This window comes from Mastomys coucha, unplaced genomic scaffold, assembly GCF_008632895.1.
Source record: "Mastomys coucha isolate ucsf_1 unplaced genomic scaffold, UCSF_Mcou_1 pScaffold12, whole genome shotgun sequence".
Classification (NCBI taxonomy): domain Eukaryota; kingdom Metazoa; phylum Chordata; class Mammalia; order Rodentia; family Muridae; genus Mastomys; species Mastomys coucha.
The window spans coordinates 95852816-95861427 of record NW_022196894.1 but is presented as its reverse complement, the minus strand read 5'-3'; the positions used below and the strand labels follow the sequence as shown (position 1 = coordinate 95861427).

At 48.0% G+C, this 8612-nt stretch overlaps 1 protein-coding gene and 1 long non-coding RNA gene across 6 annotated transcripts in view; one reads left to right on the top strand and one right to left on the bottom strand.

Annotated features, from left to right (window-relative positions):
- Nucleotides 1-8612, top strand: part of Fam3b (FAM3 metabolism regulating signaling molecule B) — a 53376-nt gene that overhangs the window by 7901 nt on the left and 36863 nt on the right. Inside the window, exons 1-2 of one of the 5 annotated variants that reach the window (XM_031364835.1) lie at nt 2817-2907; nt 5738-5832. The exons of 1 other annotated variant lie outside the window; for it this stretch is intronic. The gene's annotated coding sequence lies outside the window, so the exon portion shown is untranslated. Of the gene's footprint in view, nt 1-2795; nt 2908-5428; nt 5633-5737; nt 5833-8612 lie in introns of those variants that run through there. 3 more of the 5 variants (XM_031364836.1, XM_031364832.1, XM_031364833.1) reach the window with 3 other exon arrangements.
- Nucleotides 4921-6112, bottom strand: LOC116086634. Its single transcript, XR_004117017.1, has 2 exons — nt 5901-6112; nt 4921-5117 (listed from the first exon to the last, which is right to left on the bottom strand). It is a non-coding gene; the product is annotated as an uncharacterized LOC116086634 (long non-coding RNA).

Here is an 8612-nt window from a genome sequence, read left to right as displayed (position 1 = left end):
TTCAGGCCTTTGAATCACAGAGTGAAGCCTCTCGGCCAACCGCAGAGCGAGAGTGACATGTATGTGGGGTCCTGTTGTCACCCTGAGTTAGACCCAGGACTGAGGGCCATGTGGACTTTCAGTCTCTCTGGGATAGCAGGGCCGTCTCATCTCCTAGACAGATCTGATACTAACAAGAGTAGGCGACCTCAGGCTGGGTAAGCATCTCTCCAGAACTGAGCTTTATATGTGGTAGAAGCTTTGTTTGTGACATGTGATCTCAGCTCTCTGATCAGCACATGTCTCCAGGGAACCAGAGTTAGAGGAAGAAGGTGGTTATGGTTGACAGAGCCAGCCATGGACCAGGCAGGGTGGGGTGGGTAGGGACTTTCCACTCTGCCTTCTTCTCATCAACTCATGAATGGAGGCAAGTCATCCACAGAAAGACAGAGCAGTTCTTGGCTCAAAGGTGAAGTCATTGCCACCTGTGATGTTTTGGTTAAGGATGGACCATATAGAGGAGGACATGGCTCACATGGTCCCATCATCCATGAAGACATCAAAGGTATCTAAGCATTTGTGAGTACCTTTATAAAACACATGATTAACTATCTGAGACATGTTCATGAACTCTATGAGAATTTAAGTGTCTTCTTTGTGTGTCAAAAACCTATTGCTCTCTAAATTCTGGCCACTTCTACAAGTTCCCAGAAACACAGGCCTTGCTTGCTATAAGCCCACAACATTCCTTTTCATTTTACCTCCTCACATGTGTGTCTCCTGCTTCAGAAAACTGCTGACAACCAATGAACTAAAGCCATCACAGGGAACCAAGTTCCCCCCAAATAATTCAATTTGTTTGTGCACAAAGTTAGGACCACTGTCCTCTTCTCAAACACTGAGCTCACTGGGCCTGCCACAGAATGAGAACTTATGAAGGCAAGGGCAGCAACTGGACTTGCCATAACTGACTCTGTTAGAGGACTGGACACATCTCTACTACCAAGCTGGTAGCAGGTAACTTAAAAAAAAAAAAATTATGTATGTGTGTGTGTGTGTGTGTGTGTGTATGAGTACGCTGTAGTTGTCTTCAGATACACCAGAAGAGGGCATCAGATCCCCATTACAGATGGTTGTGAGCCACCATGTGGTTGCTGATAATTGAACTCACGACCTCTGGAAGAGCAGTCAGTGCACTTAACCACTGAGCCATCTCCCCAGCCCCAGCAGTTGGTGACTTTTACCAAAAAGCCAACTCACTAGTGTGCCAGCTGTGAGAAGTTTGTGCCCTGTGGCCATGGAAGGGTAGAAGTCCCTGTAGCTTGAGTTCAATACATTTGGGAGCTGTCTGATATGGTTGCTGGGAACAACTCAACATCCTCTGAAAAAGCAGCAAGCATTTTTTTTTCTCTCCAGCCCCTAGTTTTGACTCCAATAATTAAAGGGAAGGGAATTTCCACCTGTCCTGTGTTGCTGTGAACATGGATTTAATTGAATTTCCTATATTCTGATGTGTCCTGTCTCACTACTTTCTAGACACTATTTTCTAATTTTCCCATTCAGTTTCTTTGACATCAAGGGAGTTTACACTGTATATTCTGGCAAGCAGAAATACCTTCTCGTTCTGATTTTGATCGTGGCTGCATGAGCGTTTGGAACTGAGGGTTTCTTCCTGGTGCAGGCTGGTTGACATGGTCTGTGGTCTGGGTGCTCGGATGGATATGTTGTCTTTCCTTCATCAATCCCTAACTCCCCTGGGGTCTGCCTTGTTGGATGGTAGAAAACCTTCACAAAGCAGCCTGGAACCAGAGTCCTCCTGATCTCTCCCTGTCCTCCTCTGCACTGGTGATTCATTTCTTCTGCTTTCTCAACAGCTCAAAGCTTTCTGCTCTCACCCAGCTTGTCTTGATGATCTGTCTTTTAAACTCTTGGATTAGCTCTCCCCTTGCTCCCGCCTTGACATCATCCCTGGCTGTGCCACCTTAACAGAAGCACTCCCCTCATTCCACAGGGGAAGACCCAAATTCAAACACTGCAGTCTGACCTGGCTCCACTACTCTTGATACACATCTGTCATTCTCCTGTCTTCAGGAGCCCTGGAGTCTAGTGCTGTGCACAGGGCTCCGGGTGACCGCCATGTCATCCCCAGCAAGCCAGGGTCTGCACAATTGGAATGAATGAATCTGGGCCTGGTCTGGCTCCTGTGAGAAGCAAGATTGCTCCACCCACATCCTAAGAGGTGTTTGTTCTGCTGTGGATTTTGTGTAGGAAGTGTATGGGAAAAGTCACTAAGCTACCACTCCCATCTAGACAGAAACAGTTCTAAGTCATGCTGGCAAATGATTTGCATCTGTCACAGGTGATGGAGGACAAAACCCTCAGACATCATCACCCAGCGTCATTGCAATGTCCAATTTATGTTTAGATTATTTGTGTAGTCCTGGAGATAATCTAGCTCTACCCTTACTTTGACTGCCATTCCCCTTAAGGCTTTGGCTAGCTCAGCATCCAGCATCCCTGGCTTAGAGTCTATATCAGCTCAGTGCCTTTTTTGGATGCTTTTGCAGGCAGGGTAACCACTGTGGTCATTTGTTATGTTAAAATTATCAGTTAAATCCCTGGTGATTTGCAAGGCATCTGCTTATTTTATTTACAAAGGTTTGTGTGTGTGTGTGTGTGTGTGTGTGTGTTTGTGTGTGTTTGTGTGTGTGTGTGTGTGTGTGCGCGTGTGTGTTTTGTTTTTGTAGTTCTAAGCATCATTTTTTTCATGAACAGAAGGTCACAGTGTTATGAGGTCACTGAACAGAACAAGGCAGTCTTTGGAACAGAGTGAATTCTGTTAATAGAAAAGAGTCCTAGCAACAGGATCCCTGGGGGCATCCCTCCCATCCTTACTGGGGAAATCCAGAGTCCCTCCTTGACAAGCAGGTAAGTTGCCACTAAATCAACTGTCAGAAGAAGGGGAAATAAAAACAGGTGGTTCTTTGGTTATCGTTAAAAGAAACCGGATTTCTTAGCCTGTTTGCTGACTTCCTTCGGTCACACCACAAATATTTGTGGAGTGCGTTGCAACTCAAGCCTGAACTAGGGCCTGAGAATTCCAGGCCAAAGACCTAAATCTCAGGGAACTTGAGACCAACGAGAAGGGGACAATGAGTGTTTGACATGGTGTGTGGTGCTGTGAAGGAGTGGAAGTCAGAAACTGGGAGAGATCTGAGAGTCAAGGTGTGACCTTAGACAAATACTCCAGACCCACTGACTCCACTTACCATTGCCACAGCCCATTTCCACAGTGTCTCTGCTGCCTGCCTTGTCATGGTGGCAGGCAATCACTAAGCCTGGCCTCGGTCCCCTCCTGCCCTGTGTCAGGAGACACCTCACCTGGATTCTGAGAGCTGTGGACAGTCTATTATTTCCTTGTTAAGCTTATGCTATACAACTGGCATGAAAGTCGGTTGCAAGGTTCAGAGAGCAGGATCTCTGTGACAGCAGCCAGCTTATAGCTCTAGTTTCCTATAAGGATAATCACTAAAATACCCTCTCGATCAGGCTTCACTGCCCTGCCTCCTATTGTCTAGCTATGCCGGACATAGGCAACCCTTGAAGAGTCCTCCAGTCTGGACAATGTGTATAGCCTTTGTAGAGCCCTTTCCCTCTGACATCTGACATATACCACTCAGATGTAGACGAAGAACAGACACTTAGTAAAGGGAAGAGCAACAGTGTTCATGTCCCCAGGGTTCTAGATAAAGTGGCACTTAGGTAGGATGTTGGCAGATGGGCTGCTGTTCTTTTTTTTGAGGGGGGGTATGGGTGGGTGTTGAGACAGGGTTTCTCTGTGTAGCCCTGGCTGTCCTAGAACTCACTCTGTAGACCAGGCTGGCCCCGAACTCAGAAATCCTCCTGCCTCTGCTTCCCAAGTGCTGGGATTAAAGGAGCGCATCACCCCTGCCTGGCGGGCTGCTGTTCTAAGAGAGCCAGGTAGAGCTGATCTCAGGCCATTTCCTTGTCTGTTCTAGAGTCAGGGTGGCTCTTCTTTCTCCACTCCTATTGTGAACCACAGGCATGCTCAACCTGGAATGTTTGTTTTTAGAGACAACAGACAGTGGCACTGGCCATCAAGAGGACATAGATCAGATGGGTGCATGGCAATCTTATGTACCCAGAGAGGCCCCTCAGCAGAGAATGACCCATCAACATCCAGGGTGTCAACACACTCCCTGCTAACTGAGCTATGGACTCATTGTGCCTATATATTAGATTCACCCTGAGTTGAGTTCTCATACAACAAATGGGTCTTTCCTGGGCTGAGCCCAGATCTTCTTTGGTCATCCTTTAATTCCAGGTGCAGACCCAGCTAAGAGCATCAGTCCCCATCAATATGAACTCATCAGTATGGCTGTAGAAGCCATAGGCCAGGGGTCTAGGGAAATGGATCAGCTGTGAAGACCTGAGTTAGGATCCCCAGCATGTATTTAAAACCACTTTTGTGAAATCAGTGCTAGCGGGTAGGGAAACAAGCAGATCCTAGAGGTAAAGGTGAACTCTGGCTCACCTTTGTCTCAAAAACAAACAAACAAACAAACAAAGAGCTCAGCCTCTGGTCTATACACACACACACACACACACACACACACACACACACACACCATAGTTTGAGTCTGAGGAGCCGTGTCGGAGGACTTAATCTTATCTACAATCTTGCAGAGCGGAGTTTTGATAACACTAATCCCAGTGTGGAACAATCTAAAGAGCCAGTGTTCTGATCAGGTAGAAGCATGCATCAGAGTTTGGCCTGAGATTCCTCACATCTGTATCTTTCATACCATATCTGTATCACAGATGGCATCAGGGACTTCAGGAAAAAATCTTAAGACACCATTACAAGTAGCCCAGGCTGGCCCTGAACTCACTAAGTGGCAGAACTCTTAGTCCTCTGGCTTCTAGCTCCTGCTGGGATGAGGAATTTATTCTTCATGGACTGTATCCCTGGGTGGCATACAGAAAAATCCACCTTTCCAGGAGGCCACACATTTGCAGATGCCTGGCCAGGAGACTGTCCTTAATCCCACTTGGTAACAAGGACATGAAAGTGCCGTCCTGCTTGGATGAGAAGACAAGATGTTGGATGCATTTCCCTGAAACATTAGCATAAGGAAATTACTTTAAGAGCACTTCAGTCTGTATTTCTAATTATAAGGGCCCCAGGACATCAGAAAAGCATGGAGCCTGGCTTGAGCAAAGCATTTAGAAATGATCAGTGATTTCCAGAGTACTGAATGAGCCTTCCAGGCCCCAGAAGACCAACACACACCCCTAAAGTCAGGGGAGGGGGCCTTTCCCATTCTAGGGCTGCATCCCCGTGGGCTTCCGTAATGGGCGAAGTCTCACAGGCCTCACAACCCTCCTGAGAGCCAGGCTGCCATCCGGGGTTGTATCCCTGCAGGTTGTACAGGCCTCATTAAGGAGTCCCCGCAGCGCAGGCCTCCATCTCTGGGCGCCTTAAGGCGGAAGAGGCTGCACAGAGCGTAGGCAACGACAGGGGGCGCTGTGGGGCAACAGGAACAGAGGGCGGAGCACTGCGGAGTCAGCTGGTCTAGGCACATGGCAAGGGCGCGACTGTTCCGGGCCCATAGAGGCTGGAGCCAAAGTGGTAAGGACCATGGGTCCCAGTGGAGGAGGTGGGTAGGAGTCAGGGGAGGGCGCTGCTAAGGGACTCCGGACACCGCTGGTCCCAGCCAGGGCTTTCCTCACACAGGGGATCTTAGGAGGGGAGTCGGACTCGACCGCTAGTTCTCACTGCGTGGGTCCCTGAGCCTCTTTTCACTCCTGGACGCGCTAAACCCAGACAAGGTGGGTGCTGAGGCCTTGGTTCATGTCTGTACTCATGTTGGAAACCCAAGGGGAGACTAGGACCTTACCTGGGCCACCTCCCTGGAGAGGATTCCAGAACATTCCACAGAGCAGAAGCGAGCACTTCCAAGCACTGTCCAAGTGCCTGTGGGGCATGTGAGGTTCTCATTTGAGGCCACGGTGGTGGCTATTTGGAAAGAACACCAGAGAAAGGGCAGCCCTATAATCTAAGAACGGAGTGTGGTCACGCCCCTGGGAACAGTAATAGGTGAGCTGTATACCTGTGATTGGGGGGCTGGCAGCTGGTGACATTGCTGAGGCAATGGAGGGCAGGACCTTCCTCTCTTCTGTCACAATGGTTTCAGTTCTCTCATAGCTCAGAAGGGAGGGAGATATGTTCAGTCACAGCCTCTGTGGCTACTGACATGAGGCCTTATGGGCTCTGACTTCTGACAGAGCAGCCACTGCTGGGTGAGCACCAGGTCTCTCTTTCCAGGAAGAAAGGATAGGAAATATGCCTGCCTGGAACCAGGCCTATGCACCTGACCTGATGATTAGGTTCTGGAGGGTGCAGTGTTGGGTAACAGTCCCAGGTCATGAGGAACTAGACCAGGCTGTATTAGGTATAGCCCCTAGCCATAAAGAATTGCCCGACGGTTCAGCGGTTCAGCTCCACTTGCAGAAACAATATGTCCATGTATCAAAAACAGCCCACCCTGCTTCCAGTTAAACCACACACACACACACACACACACACACACACACACACACACACACACACACACAGCTTTAACTTCCTGGTAGCTACTTATGTATGTATACATGCTATGCAGCTCTTCTAAATGTGTTCAGCCTTTGTCTCATGAAAAGATTGGGAGCCCTCGCTGATCCAATAATGCAGTCTTGGCCTATTGAGAAGTTCTGTCTCTCTCCTTTACATTTCCTATACATAGTGGTCCCTGCAACCCTATGCCAACTAGAAGCATTTTCTGTCTCCTGAGACACTTTTCTTTTCTGTCTGTAAGGACCACCTTTGAGAAATATGTTTTTTTTTGTTGGAATACTCCAGGCCAAGTGCATTGGCTAATTTCCTGTGGCTGTGATAAATGCAGTGAGTTAAACCAATGTGAGGAAGCATTCACTTTAGTTTATCGTTCCAGAGGGCTGAGTCCAGAGGCAGGGAAGGGATTGGCATTCCCATAGGAGCAGGAAGCTGGCTGATAACATTTTTAATCACACCCAGGAAGCAGACAGCAAGAAAAGAAAGTGGAGTGTGGCTATAAACCCTCAAAGTGCCTCTGCTCCTGTGAGTTCCCCAAACAAGGCTTCACCTCCTAAAGGTTCCATAGCCTCCCCAAATAGTACTGATAGAGATACTTCTGCCCATGAGGGCTCTGAACTAATCAGTGCTAACCAATGATGGATTTAGAATATGAATGGACCTTTAGGAGGTGGTGGGACTAGGGAAGGTGGGGTCCAGTTAGAGCAAGTGGGCCTTTGGGGAGTGTGTAAATCCATCACTGGCTTCTTTTGGTTTCTTTCTTTGGATCACAGCTACTCATAGGTGACTGGCATTGCTCCTCCAAGCCATTCCTGGTGGTGTATGGTCTCCTTCTCATCACAGGCCCAACATTGTCTCATATTTCCTCTCTTAGTCAACACAGCCCCTCTGGAGTGGTCCTCTGAAACCAGAATCCAGGATTAGGTATTTAATAGCTCACTAAAGGCCAACCAGCTGTACACTGAAGATGTATGTCTAAGTCCACTTCATCCAGCTTATCTTTCTTGATTCTAGACCCTGAGACCCTCAAGAGTCCTCAAGCTGGGGAGACAGCTTAGCTTCGTGGGTAACAGTGCTTGCCTCACAAGCCTGGTGACCGGAGATTGGATCTTAGGCAGAGATAGAGAATCTATAGACGTTTGAGGCTTGTTATCCTGGGTTACATTACTGCAAATAAACCTTGCTGTCTCAAGGAAGAAAGCAAGAACAAAAACACGAAGATTATCCTCTGACCCCTCTACATGCACCACGACACACATATGTCTACACACATACAGAGAGCGAGCGAGAGGTGATTTAAAAAACTAAATTTAAGAGCCTGGTGGCAGTGGCCCAAGCTTTTAATTGGGAGGCAGAGGCAAGTAGATCTCTGACTTCAAGGCCAGTCTGATCTACGGAGTGAGTCTAGGACAGCCATGGCTACACAGGGAAACCCTTTCTCAAAAAAAAAAAAAAAAATTAAAATAAAAGCCAGTGGCAGAGGAAATGAGCCAGGTGCTGGCACTGATTGTTTTCTGTCCTCACACACCCTGCATCTCAGGCCTATGTTCAGCAGTGAAGGCTCCAGCTTACAGGAGGAGATTAAGGGAGAGTAGAGAGAGAAAAATAATGTCGACTACTCGGCATCTCAAAGAACAGTCTATAGAAAATTACGGCACTTTCTGTGTCTATTGAGGACCTAAAGATGAACCCTGACTTGGATTCATCTTCAGAGAGAACTCTTGGAATGTGTCACAGGATCCTGGAACACTCACTCTCATAAGAGACCAAGAGTTTAGAGACCCAGCTTCCCACTAAATGGCCTTGGGCTACTAAGAGATTCAGTGCACTTCAGCTGCCTGAATGGCAAAGGAAGGAGTGACTGGGGGTCTCTGCTGCTTCAGACACTATGCTTGAGTACCTGTGAAGGTGGTCCTGTATCCCATAACACTGCTTTCTGCTGCTCATGGGGTCAAAGCCTCCTGAAGTCTCTCAGTGGATATGATGCTCAGGTTCCTTC